Source organism: Tasmannia lanceolata, unplaced genomic scaffold (genome assembly GCF_043159265.1).
Source record: "Tasmannia lanceolata isolate RefF3 unplaced genomic scaffold, GAP_Taslan_0.1 ptg000006l, whole genome shotgun sequence".
NCBI classification, from domain to species: domain Eukaryota; kingdom Viridiplantae; phylum Streptophyta; class Magnoliopsida; order Canellales; family Winteraceae; genus Tasmannia; species Tasmannia lanceolata.
The window spans coordinates 44,249,030-44,266,765 of NW_027518683.1; the positions used below are offsets into that span (position 1 = coordinate 44,249,030).

At 39.6% G+C, this 17,736-nt stretch overlaps 1 pseudogene; it reads right to left on the reverse strand.

Annotated features, from left to right (window-relative positions):
* Positions 1 to 7,196: 7,196 nt before the first annotated feature.
* Positions 7,197 to 16,118, reverse strand: LOC143879049 (uncharacterized; annotated as a pseudogene).
* Between the last annotated feature and the right edge of the window lie 1,618 nt (positions 16,119 to 17,736).

A 17,736-nucleotide genomic window follows, 5' to 3' on the forward strand; every position in this document is an offset into this window, starting at 1 on the left:
CCTCTTCTCTGGACATTAAACAAGAAAATCCCAAGAACGAACCAGATCTCTCGCTGTATATAGTGGAGACGGAGCAAATAATGAAGCATCGACAATAACGAAGCTCCTGAAGCCTATTAGGCTGGCCAAATCAATCTGATAATCTCAGCCCTTCATCTATGATGCCTCATTTATTGTTCCCCGAAGGAAAGAAATGTCTTTACGTGCCATGGGGCAACGATCATCATAATGATATAAAAGATCAACGGTCTTCATTTTACATATATATCATTTTCAAGCACACAAAAATAAATTTCATGGTATGGTTTTACCATATATATCAAACCGTCCATTTGATGGGATACAACATATAGGTTGTGCCCCAAAACTCATTACAATAGGATGATTCTAATCCATGGATCTAAAGAGGGACTCACATTATGGAAACTTCTATAGATAGGACGGAAAAAAGTACACGGGAGATGATGTTTTCATCCCCTCTACAGTAGGCATTCGCCCCCTTATAATGTTAACACTAGAGGCTAGAGGGCAACTTAAACGTTTTTTTAGACTGTTCTTTGATTGCGAATGAGGCCATTGACTCGTATAGAAAACTTTGAAAGAAAGGCATTCTTTGTAAATTGGACATGGAGAAAGTTTATGATAGAGTGGATTGGGGATGCCTGAATTTCTCTTTAGAGAGAATGGGCTTTGGATGTCTATGGCGTTCATGGATGAAGAGTTGTGTTTCCTCTGCTTGGTTTTCTATCCTTATAAATAGATCTCCAAAGGGATTCTTTAAGTCATCTCGAGGGCTTAGACAGGGAGATCCATTATCCCCTTTCTTATTTGTCATAGTTGTGGAAATCCTTAGTAGGTTATTGGCGTTGGGGAGTGGTCTTGATCTTTTTAGAGGTTTTAGGATTGGTCTAGATGAGGTGGAGGTCTCTCATTTGCAATTTGCTGATGATACTTTATTGTTTTATGAGCCAGAGTCTGGTCAAGTGCGGAACTTAAAAGCCATTCTGAGATGTTATGAGCTCATTTCGGGTCAAAAATCTAATTTCCACAAGTCTAAAATATTTGCCTTGAATATTTCTGAGGAGAGGGCCCAGGAGATAGCTTTGATCCTGGGGTGTCAGTTGGAATCACTCCCTTCCTCGTATTTGGGTCTTCCGTTGGAGGTGAGCAGACCGAATAAAGACTTGTGGGATCCTATAGTTGAGCGGATTGAGAGAAGATTGGGCTCATGGAAAAGGAATCTAGTATCTCGTGGTGGTAGGCTTGTGTTGGTGAAGGCTGTACTGTCCAACATACTCATTTACTTCATGTCTTTATTTAAATGCCCTGTGAGTGTCTCTCTGCGAATTGAACAGATTCAGGGGAGATTCTTGTGGGGTGGGAATAAGGAAAAGAAAGGGATTGCTTTGGTCAAATGGGAAGATGTTTGTGTCCCCATCAACATGGGCGGGTTGGGCATCAGGAGAGTTAAAGAACTCAACCATGCGCTTTTGGGCAAATGGTTATGGAGATTTGGGGAGGAGCATGATAGGTGGTGGGTTAAGGTCATTAGTAGCAAGTATGGATGCGATAGGGGGAGATGGGAATCCATGGACTCGTTTGCGAAAGAAGGGCTGTTGGTATGGAGAGATATCTTAAAAATGTGATCTCTTTTCATGTCAAAAGTTAGATTTAGAGTCTATAGGGGTGATAGAATTTTGTTCTGGCATGATGTGTGGTGCGGTGATGTGTCCTTTAAATGTAGATTCCCGAGATTATTTAGCATGGCTTCTAATAAGGAGGCCTTTGTTTGCGATTGCTTTGAGCATAATGATAGTGTCCTTGTGTGGAATCCAGGGTTTAGAAGATCTTTTTTTGAGTGGGAGGTGGAATTGGCCTCTAGCTTGCGGGTCCTTCTTGAGGGATGTTATATTAAGAGGAATGGAGAGGATAAAAGGCTTTGGACTGAGGAACCTTATGGGTCTTTCTCGGTCAAATCTTTCTATAAGAGTTTATTGCCCATTTCTAACCCTTCGTATTCGGCATAGGTATGGAAATTTAAATTCCTGCCTAGAGTTTGTATCTTTGGTTGGGCAATTTGTCGTGATAGAATGCAAACTATCAATTTTCTGAGAAATCGTGGTATGTGTCTTATCAATCATTGCCCGCTATGCCTGCAAGAAGGGAATCTGTGGATCATTTGTTTATGCATTGTTCTTTTACTCGGCTCATTTGGCGTTTCATTTTCATGAGATTTGGAATTTGTTGGGTTTTCCCAAAGTCTATTCCGTCATTATTACATCAGTGGAGAGGAGTTCCTTTGAAGGAAAAGGGGAAAACTTTGTGGAATTTTTGTTTACTCGCTACGTGGTGGTTTATTTGGAAGGAGAGGAATTCTAGGATCTTTGAGGGGAAAGCTAAGAACCCTCATTGGATCTACTTGAAGATTGTCACTTTAGTTATATCTTTGGTGAGATGTCTTCCTTCTTTCCGGTTTGTATCGGCTTATGATCTTTGGGAAGGTTGGAGGGAGGTTTGTTTTAGTGTTGATCGGAGAGCTCTTGTTTCGCGAAGGTGGGAGTCACCTCCTCAAAATATGCTTAAGGTTAACTTCGATGGAGCGAGCTTCGGCAATCCAGGTCCGGCTGGGGTGGGAGGGGTGTGTCATAACGAAGAGGGGGGAGTAGTGTGGGCATACTACGGCTCTATAGGTGTCTGTGATGCCTCTGAAGCTGAAGTGAGGGCTGCACATTTTGGCATTTTACATATTGATAGAAGTTTGTTGGATCAGACCATTGTTGAAGGGGATTCGTTAAATGTGATTCGTTGGCTGAAAGGTAGGGCGGCTTCTCCGTGGAGATTTCTTTCCATTTTTTATGAGATTGGTGATATAACTTCGGGGTCTTCTATTGGATATCAACATGTCAGAAGATCGGCAAATGGTAAGGTGGATGCGCTTGCCAAGCGCGGTGTATCTGGTGGTCCTATTAGGTGGTCTGACCATCTTCCTCCTTGAGGAGTGGTGTGCCATTGATTGTATCTTTCGACTCATTTGTCTTATTGTATTCTTTCGTAAATATGGGAGTTTCATCTCGGTCTCCTGATTTTCCATCATTTATAATATTACCATTTCAAAAAAAAAAACTTTAACGCTTTTTTTGACGTCAAATCTCGTTTACAGGGGGCGAACGCGTACTGCATGCCGTGAAAATATCATAGACCAAAGTAGATGGGAAAAAACAGATAGTGGCCCACCTATTCGTATGGCATAAGACATTCATCTATTGATCCTTGCAGTTGATAAATTCACCCCGTTCTATTACAATATTCACCCCCTATTTTTTCAAAATGGATTGTACAGCCCACACCATAGGATGATCCAAACCGTCCATTTGATGGGCTACAACATAAGTAGGTTGTGCCCCAAAATTCATTACAATAGGATGATTCTAACCCTCCAATCCAAAGAGGGACTCACATTATGGAAACTTCTATAGATAGGATGGTTGGGATCATCCTATGGAAATAATTTTTGGGGCACAACCTATTTACGTTGTGGCCCATCAAATGGACGGTTTGGATCATCCTATGGTGTGGGCTGTACCATCCATTTTGAAAAATACAAGGTGATTTCATCATAGAAGGCGGTGAATTTATCACCGCCTAAAACCTTATGTAATAGAAGATTTTAACATGCAGTTTCTTGGAAATACATCCGAAAGAAAAGTACACTAAGGCAACCACCTATTTGTATGATCTAAGACATTCAACTGTGTGGATTAGACACTATCCCAAAAATCTTCTTAACAAGATGAGCTTAATCCTCCAATATATTTGGTGTAAAATGGATGGTTTAGGTAATTCAAAAAATCACTCGGAAAAGAAGGATAGGTTTTTCCCATCCCTATTTGGGATAGGGATTTCATTGTCACAATTGGGGCTGTAAATTAACCGAGCCGGATCACGAACATGCATGTTTGGGTTCGGCTCATTAAAAGCTTGGCTCGGGCTCATTCGTTTACTAAACGAGGCGAGCCCGAGCCCAAGCCCAAAAATTAGGCACGTCAAATAAACGAGCTTTGTATAGTTCGGCTTGGACAAGCTCATGAACTTTTTTAGGCTCGGTTCATAAAGCCGAGCCGAGCTTTAAAGCTCAGATTATATATATATATATATATATATATATATATATATATATTCTAGTAAAAAACCCCGTGTGATGCACGGGCAGACAATGAACTGTACGGACCACATCACAAGTTGATCCAAACCGTCCATGTGATGGAACACAACATAAATAGGTTGTGCCCCAAAAATCATTTCCATAGGTTGATCCTAGCCTTCCAATCTTATAGAGGTTTCCATAATATGTTGTTCCTCTTAAATCGGATGGTTAAGATCACCCCATAGATTTTTTTATTAAAAAAGCATAGATGAGGGGGGTAGGATTGAAATTCTGTGGCTTTAATGGGCGCCTTTGTTAAAGAGCATAAAGGAGGGGGTAGGATTGAAAATATGTGTGTTGAATGGGTGCATTTGTTAAAAAAAGTCAAAAAAAGTGATGAGTAATTCCACAAAAAATTCTCTTATTTTCTCTTCTACTATATAGTACTAGATACACACACACACTCACTCACTAAGCCTGTAGGATTCCAAAATGTCAGTCGCCTTTTCCGGAAAGAGTTTTTCTAAGAATAATTTTTCCACCTCCAAAAGTTTGATTTCCCCCCACCTTCCTAACAATTTAAGTTTGCCGCCTAAGAATTTAAGTTGTGCCCTATTGGACGGAAGGAAATTTTTTTTCCAAGAAATGAAAAGGGGCACAAACACCCCAATGTTTGGCTCGGCTCGTTTGTAGCCCTACTCACAATATGAGACTAGTCCAATTTGTCAGGCCGACTCACCCACTCAAAGTAAAGATAGGTTTTCCTAAATTCATGCATATTAGTCAAATTTTAGAAATTCCATTCACTTTAGTTTTAGGCTCTGTTTGTATACAGGTAGTTACCTTGTAGATTAGTGGTATGAGTAGTCAATACGGAGGAGACAAACATTTGCCTAGGATTTTACTTGTAGAATAGTGGGGAGAATTAGATGGTCTTCTGAACAGTCCTTTTGTAGTAAGAGATTTTAAATTATGTATTTTTTTGTGGAAAAAAAAACATGTTCTAAAAAAATGTATAGTATGGCTCACCTAGGAGTTAATCTAAGAAATTCTTTTATTAATCTTGCAATAGATAGACCATGTTGTTAGACTTTATTTAATTTGAGGAACTTACCTCCGGCCATGTGGGTTTAATTCCTATTGGGATGGGATAAACCCAAAGTGGGTCCCACAAAAAAGTATGCGAATTGAGATTCTATATAAAACGTTTTCTTTTCTAATTAGTACTGAAGCTTGAACCCTAAAAAATATGGTTTTTATCTTTTCCCAAGCAGACACAAAAGTTAGCCGAACTCCATAAAATTCGATTTTCTTTCATTTAATATATAAACTTTGAAAATGTTAGAGGGCTCCACTATCAGAATAGATATTCCTACAAATTTCAAAATCTTTTAATATTAGTGGGCTCAACTTAAAATTCCGAATTTTAAAATGATAATGGACCCAGTAGAAACCGAAATTTTTGAAATTAAGTCATCCCGTAGTCAAATTGACCGAAATACTAGCCCTTTGGAATTTGAATTTTTCACTAAAAATACCCCTAGAGAAAATGGATGGAAATGAAATGGAAATTGATGGAAAACAATGGAAAACGACAGGAAAACATAGGGAACGGACTTAAAATGAGGAGAACTAACAAATGCCTTTGTTGGATAAAGCGGAGCAAAATAGGGGTGTCTACAATAATGTTCCCTTGAAATATGTCACCAAAATGTGTCAAGGCGCCACTTATCCTAAAATTCGAATAAACGATCGATTGTACCCAAATAATAGAACCTGGACGATCGACCTCTCAGTCCATGATCAACCGTGTAGGACCCTTTCAGGTTTTTAAGATTTACGCAAGTTTCAATTTTTCTTTTGGATATATGCCCCAATTCTTTTATCAAAGCATTTATTTTATAATATCAACATTTTTAATTGTCACAGATGTATAGACATCTGTTCTTCCACCATTAAAAGAACAGTATTCATCTTCTTTATCTTCTCTCTCTTTCTTTCTCCCCCTTCTCTCTCTTTTTTTTTTTTTCATCTCTTCTCTCTCTGTCACCTGGACGTCCCTTCGAAAGGAAGTTTCCCCAAAAATTTTTAAAAAATCAGGTGGTGGAAATCATATAAAATCGTCAGGGGAACATTTTCTCTGCATGTTGTGGTATGAAGCTTTAAGTATTGTACTTTAACTTTATTCATGACTACTGCTCTCTCTGCTGCCTTAAATGGCTATTACGCATCCATTTGAACATTTGTATTGAAAATTTCTCTCAATCGCTCTAGACCAATTAGAATACTCTCTCTCTCTCTCTCTCTCTCTCAACAATTCAAAAGAAAATTCCTAAATAATTTTTCTAATCAATCCCTTAAGCTCCTCAAAAATCTACCAAACCTTCTCCCTTGCAAGTCATGACATTTTAAGAGACTTCCTAATGTTTTTAATTTCTCAATCTAAAAAATCACATGTAATTGATTAACCAAAGAAGCTTCCTAAATGTATACATGGAAATCTTTGTCCACTTTCTCTCTTCCTAAATATATAGGATCCAATAGGATATCTCGTTCTATTAAAATCCTAACAACAAATCCGAACCCATTTCTAACAAAATTTAGGAAGGAAACCAACCTACGCCTCTAAAATTTAGATGCATGAAGTTCTCCTAAGATCTCTCCCTCTCTCACACAATTTGTTTTAGAAAGGCCATAATCTAGTTCGAAATTATTATAAGATACGATAATTGGAGGAAAGTTCTCAAAAAGCTTAGATCCACCCTATACATTTACTATTGAATAAGATTCTTATCTCAACCAACATAGAAAGTCTAAACGAAATCTATTAGTATCTCATCCTAACTGAAACTCTAATCTAAAGATTGGATGTTTTCATCACCCCCCTTTGGGTAAGGCCGCTCATAGTAATAGATAGACATCTTTAAGCCTTGTTTTGACAAGGGCATGAGTTTTGATAAGGGCACCCATCTCAAAATGAGGCATGCTAGCAAAAAAACAAGCACAAGGGCGCGCCCATTGGATCCATGTTGCCAAACACCATTTATAAGCATTTATGAATCCTTTAATTTTGTAAATAGTAAATCTTTGGTATATTACAAAATAAAAAACATGAAGAATCATACAAAAAAAGCAGACAGACATGCTCCAATTTTGTGTCAATGAAAATGAAAGAAATACTTATCTTTGTTTACCTGTCTTGGTTGTGGATGGCAAGGTAGAGGAACTGAGAGTAATCCAACAATCTATCCTTTAATCCCATCTACATTCTAGAATCTCTTTCCACCACCAAATTCCATCGATTCAGCTCTCGCTCTGATTCTTAAAATCCTCCGTTCATGTTTCTACATCTGCCATGTTTTGTACAGAAGGACCCTCCTTGGCTTAGTTTCTTTAATTTTTCTTAAAATCATGAAGATTAAAATAATAATAATATTAATGCAATGGTAGAAAATGTTTAAACGGGGAAAGAGGACGCCCCTTTGTCTAGATGACGATTACCAGCAGCTAAATCGGGGGATGTGTTGTATCTTGGGCCAATCTTGGCCGTCGTTCTCTTGACATGATTCCTTTAATTTAGGACATCCAACAATATACAAACTTTTAAGTGTAGTGGGGAGGCCATCTTCTGGCAAGGATGATATTTCGGGACAGTTTCTAATACGTAAATCATTGAGGGATGTGAGGTTTTGCATCCCATTGGGTAAGGACTTGAGATTTTCGCAACTGTCGACGGAAAGATGGACGAGAGTGGCGGGCAGCCCATACTCATTGTTGTTATCATCAGGGAACAACGAGAAGAGTTGAGGACAACTATCGATTATCAAATTTGTGAGAGAGGTGAGGCTTTGCATCCCCTTGGGCAAGGACTTGAGATTTTGACAAGTATAGATTTTTAGAATATTGAGCGTGGTGGGCAGTCCATAGTCATTATTTTCATCATCTGGAAAAAGGGAATGGAGTTGAGGACATTCACGGATTACCAAATTTTTGAGAGAGGTGAGGCTTTGCATCCCCTTGGGCAAGGACATGAGATTGTCACATGAAAATATTTGAAGGTCTTGAATTGTCATGGGCAGCACTGACTCTTCTGACAAAAGCGGGAGTTGAGTGGCAATGGATAACTCTACAAGGGAGGTGAGGTTTTCCAGCCGAGTCGGCATGGACTTGAGATTAGGACATCGGCTCAATTTTTAGAGATTTGAGCGTGGTGGGAAGCCCCCCCTCTCCATATCCCAAGGACTTTAGTCGTGGGCAGTTAGAGATTTGCAAATGTTGAAGAGAGGTTAGATCTTGCAAAGAGACCTCCTCGAGACAACACTCCAACTGATCACACCTTTTTATGCTTAACCTCTCAAGAGAGGTAAAGCAAGGCGTTGTCAAGCTTGATCTTCACGCCACATCTAAAAAGTTTTAAGTCACAAACAGATGGGATCCTCGGAAGGGCACTCAATTCTCCGCAACCATTTATAAGTAACTCTGTGACGGCAGGAAGGTCAGCGGGCAATTCCTGCAGCTTGGGGCAGTTCTGTAAGGTGAGCTTACAAAGAGAAGGTAGCTGGCAATCAAGAGGAAAGAGATGTTCGCAATTTCTACAATCCTCAACGGTAATGCAAGTCAGATTGGAGAGATGTGACATCCAACTTGGAAAACTGACACCGCCGTAGGATTTTATATGTAATATTTGGGGTCGGCATGGGGTTGGAGGCCTTCCAATACCCCATCATCATTGACTCTTCCATCTTGTGAACTGTCATCTCGGCCCCATTCCAAACTCAACTCATTAAAGTATTTCTTATCTTTCAAGTTGGCTTCTTTCGCCTCCTCTATGTTTTGCACATACTCGAGACCCGAAATGTCAAGTCTTCCTTTAATGTTACTCCGGTTATTCAACTCTCCTATCTGACAACCACTCTCTTCGGACACCGTGAAATGCGGCAATATTTGGAGCGAAGTTAATTTTCCAATTCCTGGCAAAGGAATTAACTCTGAAACAATATGCCGTAGATTAACTAGATTCGTGATACCTTTGGGTAGCCCTATAAGTTTCGAACAATAATTCAGACCTAGCGTTTGCAAATTACAGAGACTAGTTACTGATTCAGGCAGCCTCTCTATCTTCGTGCCAAAGAGGTCAGGGTAGCGTAGATGTTTCAAATGGCTAATCGAATCCGGCAACTTGTCGATTTTAGAATTACTCAAATCCAATACACGCAGGCATCTCAACTCCATCAATGCATCATTGAGAATCTGGTTGTCAATGGAAGATGGAGCCCACAGTCGTAAAGTGCGCAATCTCTTAAATTTGCTCAAGACCTCCAAAGACATTGAACCCTCTTTGCCGTCAGTCCATGATAAATGACGTGCCATTTCAGGGATGCTTCGTGGCATACCGTCTTCCATTCTACAACATTCATCCCCTGAGACAGATTCTGCTAGATCATGCATTAAATCATGCATCACGTATATTGAAGTCTTCAGAAAGAAGACATGGTGAGAATATTGAAAGAAAGACTTTAGTAATAAATCATCAAATATCTCCCCACCTATGTCTTCTAGGAGTGTGCTTCGTTTGGGTTGAATGAAGCCCGTAGGCATCCATTGTCGGACCAACTCATCTTTCTTAAACCAATGATCTTTAGGAAATTTGGCACAATAGGCAAAACAATGCTTTTGACTGGGTGGCAGGTGACAATAGCTCAATCTCAATGCTGGCAAAATTTTATTATCATCACCCTTCCATATTTCGCTTGTCAAAATCCTTTCCCACTCGCTCACAGTCCTTTTATAAGACAAGATCCCCCCCAATGTCTTTACTGCCAAAGGCAGGCCTTTGCATTTTTTCACAATTTGCCTACCGATTTCCTCCAGTTCCGGAAAGGCATTTGAAATCCCTCCCGCAAAAGCACGCCGAGTAAACAATTCCCAACAATCAGCATCTGGTAAAACCTCCAAATGGTGGGAAGGAATTGTGCCCAACATCCTTGCAACCCTTTCATCTCGTGTAGTAATGATAATTTTACTTCCTTTCTCTCCAACTCCAAAGGGAACTCGTAGAGTGTCCCAATGAGTATGAATTTGATTTTCACCCCACACGTCATCGAGAACAATTAAAAATTTCTGACCCTTTTTTTTTTCCTAACAATTTAACCCTTTTTTTTTTGCCAGATTGAAGAAAAACTGAGAATGGTGATCCTTAGTTCTTAGCATTATTCATTTTGGTTTTCGGTACTTTTTTTTATCCAAATATGTAGACCTTTATTTCCCAGGATTTGTTTTGGATTTGGGTATATGACTAAAGTGTTTAAGTGGCTGATTGGCATACTATTTGAAATGGAAACTCAAGGGTCTTACCTTCGATGAAGAAAAGCTCCTTATTTGGGTCTTCGCTATGGAACAAATCCAGAGCAGGTTTGAGGAGTATACCGTATCAAATAAATAGGGGTTCGACCTGGTTTGCATTTTCAATAGCATGTTTGAGTGGCTGTATGTAAAATATACATCCGAAAATAATAGGTCTATCACTTAAGTGTAAAGAACGGGGTCATATGTTTGAGTCTGTTGACTCTATCGAAACCCATGCATATCGTTGGACCCACTATTTTACATCTCAAGCGTAACATGGGAGGCCCACTATCTCTACCCAAACCTATGTATAAGGCAAGACCCACAATTTTACCCCTAATTTTGTTGGTGAGGTGGGGTCCACCTTCTCTAACCAAATCTATGCATCTAGCGCACCATTTTACACCTCATGTTTTGATGGCATGTTTAGTAAACGAGCCGAACCCCAACCCAACCAAGCTCGAGCCTTGCTCAGTTCGGCTCATTAAATGTTCGGGTCGGGCTTGTTCGTTTAATAAACGAGCCGAGCTGAGCCGAGCTCAAGCTTTGTTGAATTTTGGTGAGCCGAATACGAGCCGACCCTCGAACTAAGCGAGCCGAGCACAAACACCCCAATGTTTGGCTCAGCTCAGCTCGTTTGTAGCCCTACTCACAATATGAGACTAGTCCAATTTGTCAGGCCGACTCACCCACTCAAAGTAAAGATAGGTTTTCCCAAATTCATGCAGATTAGTCAAATTTTAGAAATTCCATTCACTTTAGGTTTAGGCTCTGTTTGGATACAGGTAGTTAACTTGTAGATTAGTGGTATGTGTAGTCAATACGGAGGAGACAAACATTTGCCTAGGATTTTACTTGTAGAATAGTGGGGAGAATTAGATGGTTTTCCGAATTTTGTAGTAAGAGATTTTAAACTATGTACTTTTGTAGTAAGAGATTTTAGACTTTTTTTAGTAAGAGATTTTAAATTATGTACTTTTTTTGTGGAAAAAAAAAACCTGTGCTCACCTAGCAGTTAATCTAAGAAATTCTTTTATTAATCTTGCAATAGATAGACCATGTTGTTAGACTTTATTTAATTTGAGGAACTTACCTCCGGCCATGTGGGTTTAATTCCTTTTGGGATTTGGATAAACCCAAAGTGGGTCCCAGAAAAAGTATGCGAATTGAGATTCTTTATAAAACGTTTTCTTTTCTAATTAGTACCGAAGCTTGAACCCTAAAAAAGTGGTTTTTATCTTTTCCATAAAATTCGATTTTCTTTGGAATTAGTTCTAAAACATTAGTTCTAAAACGGAGAGCATATACAATCCAACACGGTACTGGTTAGAATCCTAATTCTTATTTTTCTAAAACTTACTTAAAAAAGAGAGCATTTTTAATGATTCCAGATAGCATTTTCAATGATTCCAGAGTTAAATAGTAAATCTTTGGAATATTACTAAAAAAAAAAAAAAAAAACCATGAAGAATCATACAAAAAAAGCAGACGAAATGCTCCAATTTTGTGTTAATGAAAATGAAAAAATTACTTATCTTTGTTTACCTGTCATGGTTTTGGACGGCAAGGTAGAGGAACTGAGAGTAATCCAACAATCTATCCTTTAATCCCATCTACATTCTAGAATCTCTTTCCACCACCGAATTCCATCGATTCAGCTCTCGCTCTAATTCTTAGACTCCTCCGTTCATGTTACCACCTTCTGCCATGTTTTGTACTTGGCTTAGTTTCTTTAATTTTTCTTAAAATCATGAAGATTAAAATAATAATAATAATAATAATAAGCAATGGTAGAAAATGTTTAAACAGGGAAAGAGGATGCACCTTTGTCTAGATGACGATTAGATGCACCAAAAGTGGGGGATGTGTTGTATCTTGGGCCAATCTTGGCCGTCGTTCTTTTGACATGATTCCTTCAATTTAGGACATCCAGAAATATGTAAGAGTGTAAGTGTAGTGGGGAGGCCATCTTCTGGCAAGGATGATATTTCGGGACAGTAATGAATACTTAAATCATTGAGGGATGTGAGGTTTTGCATCCCATTGGGTAAGGACTTGAGATTTTTGCAATTGTAGACGAAAAGAGAGACGAGAGTGGTGGGCAGCCCATACTCATTGTTGTTATCATCAGGGAACAACGAAAAGAGTTGAGGACAACTTATGATTCTCAAATATGCGAGAGAGGTGAGGCTTCGCATCCCCTTGGGCAAGGACTTGAGATTAGGACAAATAGCGATTTCTAGCCTATTGAGAGTGGTGGGTATCCCATGGTCATTATTTTCATCATCAGCAAATAATTGAGGACATTCATGGACTACCAATTCTTTGAGGCAGGGGAGGCTTTGCATCCACTTGGGCAAGGACTTGAGATTAAGAAAAGCGGAGATTTCTAGAGTTTTGAGCGTGGTGGGCAGCCTAGGGTCATTCTTTTCATCATCTAGAAACAATGAATGGAGTTGAGGACATTCACGTATTACCAATTTTTTGAGAGAGGTGAGGCTTTGCATCTCCTTGGGCAAGGAGTTGAGATTAGGACAAGTATGGATTTCTAGAGTAATGAGCTCGGTGGGTAGCCCATAGTCATTATTTTCATCATCTGGAAACAAGGAATGGAGTTGAGGACATTCACGGATTACCAATTTTTTGAGAGAGGTGAGGCTTTGCATCCCCTTGGGCAAGGACATGAGATTGTCACATGAAAATATTTGAAGGTCTTTAATTGTCATGGGCAGCACTGACTCTTTTGAGAAAAGTGGGAGTTGAGTAGCAATGGATAACTCTACAAGGGAGGTGAGGTTTTCCAGGCGAGTAGGCATGGACTTGAGAATAGGACATCCGACAATTCTTAGAGATTTCAGCGTGGTGGGAAGCCCCCCCTCTCCATATCCCAAGGACTTTAGTCCTGGGCAGTCGGAGATTTGCAAATGTTGGAGAGAGGTTAGATCTTGCAAAGAGACCTTCTCGAGACAGCACTCCAACTGATCACACCTTCGTATGCTTAACCTTTGAAGAGAGATAGGGCAAGGCATTGTCAAGCTTAATAGCATCTTCACGCCACAACTAATGAGTTCTAAGTCACAAATAGATGGGAGCCTCGGAAGGGCACTCAATTCTCCGCAACCATTTATATTTAACTTTGTGACGGCAGGAAGGTCAGCGGGCAACGTCTGCAGCTTGGGGCAGTTCTGTAAGGTGAGCTCACAAAGAGAAGGTAGCTGGCAATCAAGAGGAAAGGGATGTTCGCAATTTCTACAATCCACAACGGTAATGGAAGTCAGATTGGAGAGATGTGACATCCAACTTGGAAAACTCACACCGCCGTAGGATTTTATATGTAATTCTTTGAGGTTGGCATGAGGTTGGAGGCCTTCCAATACCCCATCGTCATTGACTCTTCCATCTTGTAACCTGTCATCTCGGTGCCATTTCAATCTCAACTCGTTAAGGTATTCCTTATCTTTCAAATTGGCTTCTTTAGCCTCCTCTATGTTTTGCACATCCTCAAGACCCGAAATGTCAAGTCTTCCTTTAATGTTACTCAGGTGATTCAACTCTCCTATCTGACAACCACTCTCTTTGCACACCTTGAAATGCGGCAATGTTTGGAGCGAAGTTAATTTTCCAATTCCTGGCAAAGGAATTGACTCTACAACAATATGCCGTAGATTAACTAGATTTGTGATACCTTTGGGTAGCCCTTTAAGATTCCAGCAAGATTTCAGAACTAGCATTTGCAAATTACAGAGATTACTTACTGATTCAGACAGCCTCTCTATCTTCGTGCCAGAGAGGTCAAGGTAGCGTAGATGTTTCAAATGGCCAATCGAATCCGGCAACTTGTCGATTTCAGATCCATTCAAATCCAATACACGCAGGCATCTCAACTCCATCAATGCATCATTGAGAATCTGGTTGTCGATGGAAGATGGAGTCGTCAGTTGTAAAGTTCGCAATCTCTTAAATTTGCTCAAGGCCTCCAAAGACATTGAACCCTCTTTGACGTCAGTCCATGATAAATGACGTGCCATTTCAGGGAAGCTTCGTGGCATACCGTCTTCCATTCTACAACATTCATCCCCTGAGACAGATTCTGCTAGATCATGCATTAAATCATGCATCACGTATATTGAAGTCTCCGGAAAGAAGACTTGGTGAGAATATTGAAAGAAAGACTTTAGTAATAAATCATCAAATATCTCCCCACCAATATCTTCTAGGAGTGTGCTTCCTTTGATTTGAATGAAGCCTGTAGCCATCCATTGTCGGACCAACACATCTTTCTCAAACTGATGATCTTTAGGAAATTTGGCACAATAGGCAAAACAATGCTTTTGATTGGCTGGCAGGTGACAATAGCTCAATCTCAAAGCTGGCAAAATTTTATTATCATCATCCTTCCATATTTCGCTTGTCAAAATCCTTTCCCACTCGTTCACAGTCCTTTTATAAGACAAGATTCCCCCCAATGTCTTTACTGCCAAAGGCAGGCCTTTGCATTTCTTCACAATTTGCCTACCGATTTCCTCCAGTTCCGGAAAGGCATTTGAAATCCCTCCCGCAAAAGCACGCCGAGTAAACAATTCCCAACAATCAGCATCTGGTAAAACCTCCAAATGGTGGGAAGGAATTGCGCCCAACATCCTTTCAACCCTTTCATCCCGTGTAGTAATGATAATTTTACTTCCTTTCGCTCCAACTCCAAAAGGAGCTCGTAGAGTGTCCCAATGAGTATGAATTTGATTTTCACCCCACACGTCATCGAGAACAATTAAAAATTTCTGACCGTTGAGTTTCTCTTCGAGGTGATGTTGAGCGGCATCCAGGTATGAGAGATCGCACTTGCTTCCACTTGCAGATTCAACAAGTGCATTTGTTATTCTCAACACATTAAAATCATCAGACACACAAGCCCACACTCTGAGCCCAAAATGCGTCTTGACCCTCTGATCGTTGTAGACGAATTGAGCAAGAGTAGTCTTCCCAACCCCACCCATGCCAACTATGGAAATAACAGAGTACAATTTATCATCATCATCTGAAACCAACAATTGTATGATTTTGTCTTTGTCGACTTGTCTACCAATAACATCAGATGCGTCTTGACCCGTCGCTCCTGCTCGATTTGGGAACCCCTCCCTCCATCTCTTCTAATTTCGAGATGGAGGTCATGTCCTTCCTTTACAATCACATCTAACCTTCCACTAATCTCCCTTATCTCACGTGCTATGTCACGTTCGTACTGGAAAATAGAAGAGATGTACCGGACAGCCCCTACCTTCTGTTTCTTGCTTGATTGAGCATCCAAAGCAACATCGTCCAATATGTCATTAGCGTCGTAGGCGATATTCTTGAGTTCTCGAAGCCAACTTCCAACAGCCTTAGAGTGAAATTGCTTTTCCTCAGCATCTTCAATCACGCCTTGAATTAATTTCACTTTCCTCTCTAACTTTTCCACCTCCTCCTCAACACCAACACCCCATATTGATTTCATTTCTTGTATTGCCGATTCCGTCAGATTGCCAAACAGTGCACCAAGAACAGAGGATACAAACATTTGTACCATTTCTGCCATACTTTCTCTTAAGGAAACAAGAAAATCCCAAGATGTTTGTCTACAGTGAGAGAGAGAGAGAGCAGTGAGAGAGAGAAGAAGAAGAACCAAGTTTAGTCAAATTTGTCGGATTGTAGATTACATCATAATGGTATAAAAGATCAACGGTCTCGATTTTAAGTAAATATCCGTTTGAAGGACCCAAAAATTAAGTGTTTGACCTTGACAGTGATTGGCCACCACTTTGTTTCATAGAAAAACTAATGATAAATTCACCACATTTTAGGATGGATTCACCCGTATTTTTCAAAAATGGACTGTACAGTTCACACTATAGGTTGATCCAAACCGCCCATTTGATGGGCCACATTGTAAATAGGTTGTGCCCCAAAAATCATTCCCATAGGATGGTTCTAACCCTCCCATCTAATGAGGGACTCACATTTTGAAAAATACGAGGTGCATTCATCATAGAAGGGGTGAATTTATCACGACCCCAAAACTTACGTAATAGATAATTTTAACATGCATTTTCTTGGAAATACATGCGGAAAAAACGTAACATAAGGTCCACCACCTATTTGTATATCCAATACATTCAACTGTGTGGATTAGACACTACCCCAAAAATATTCTTCACAAGATGATCTTAACCCTCCAATATATTTGGTGTAAAATGGATGGTTCAGGTAATTCAAAGAATCACACGGAAAAGAAGGATAGGTTTTTCCCATCTCTATTTGGGATAGGGATTTCATTCTCACAATATGGGGACTAGTTAAATTTATCAGGCTGACTCACCCACTCAAAGTAAAGATAGGTTTTCCCTAATTCATGCCGATTAGTCAAATTTTAGAAATTCCATTCACTATAGGTTTAGGCTCTGTCTGGATACAGGTAGTTACCTTGTAGATTAGTGGTATGAGTAGTCAATACGGAGGAGACAAACATTTGCCTAGGATTTAACTTGTAGAATAGTGGGGAAATTACATGGTCTTCCGAACAGTCCGTTTGTAGTAAAAGATTTTAAATTATGTACTTTTTTGTTGAAAAAAAAAAACTTGTGCTAAAAAATGTATAGTATGGCCCACCTACTAGTTAACCTAAGAAATTCTTTTATTGATCTCGCAATAGATAGACCATGTCCCAACATAAATTCAACAACTAGAGTGAGAATTTTTGAGACGTGGCCTATCTACACAAGGGCTAACAAATGAATGGTGGAAGGAATATCAATTAGAAATGTGTGTGCACCTGCTTTGTGTTTCTTCTTCTTGCAAGAGATGGCCTTTCTGAATGCAGTAATGCAATAGGATAGCAGGTGCAGAACCAATTCAAAGCAATCAAACAACAAGACACGCAGATAATGTCAATTAAAAGGTTTAATTGACTTTTTGAAAGGCAATACACCGAAAGGAATAAAAAAAAAAAAGGAGAGAAAAAGTCTCACAAGGTATAGAAATTAGAATACTCTCTTACTCTTCCGTCTAATGAAAGTCTCTTTTTTTTATACTTTCACCTAATGCTTTGCTTTAATGGTTTATTACATAGTTTAATCAACAAACAAAAAAGAAAACGATGTTAGGTGAGGTCTTCACCTAACATGGATACGTCCTCCATGGCATTGTGGGTCCCACCTTTGATTGATCTGAACCCTCCATTGAATAAGCCTTAGCTTTGATCTCCCATTTCCCAT